Source organism: Camelina sativa, unplaced genomic scaffold, assembly GCF_000633955.1.
Source record: "Camelina sativa cultivar DH55 unplaced genomic scaffold, Cs unpScaffold17682, whole genome shotgun sequence".
Lineage (NCBI taxonomy): Eukaryota > Viridiplantae > Streptophyta > Magnoliopsida > Brassicales > Brassicaceae > Camelina > Camelina sativa.
This window is the reverse complement of record NW_010938695.1, coordinates 1-298: the sequence shown is the minus strand read 5'-3', so window position 1 is coordinate 298 and position 298 is coordinate 1. Positions and strand designations below refer to the sequence as shown.

At 37.9% G+C, this 298-nt stretch overlaps 1 long non-coding RNA gene across 1 annotated transcript; it reads left to right on the top strand.

Moving 5' to 3' along the window:
- Positions 1-16: 16 nt before the first annotated feature.
- Positions 17-278, top strand: LOC104775526. Its single transcript, XR_765973.1, has 2 exons — positions 17-125; positions 200-278. It is a non-coding gene; the product is annotated as an uncharacterized LOC104775526 (long non-coding RNA).
- The last annotated feature ends 20 nt before the right edge of the window (positions 279-298 follow it).

Here is a 298-nt window from a genome sequence, read left to right as displayed (position 1 = left end):
TAGTATCTGGTGGCACTTTATCTACTGTAAATAGGTATTTTTGCTGATCTTTATGCGAAGCCTATAACTTGTCTCCATTTTCAGAAACCATCATGGGAGAAGGCAGCAAAACAAATAAAAGAGAGGTATGCCATTATACTCTCTTTCCATAAAGAGTCTGTAAAAGTATTTTTCCTCGTAACTTTCTTGTTTTTGGTAGATATGATCCAGAAATGGACGGACGTGTTCTCGTGGCAAAAGTTGACTGCACCCAAGAAGCTGATCTCTGTCGGAGGTATATCCTTTCATATTTTATCTG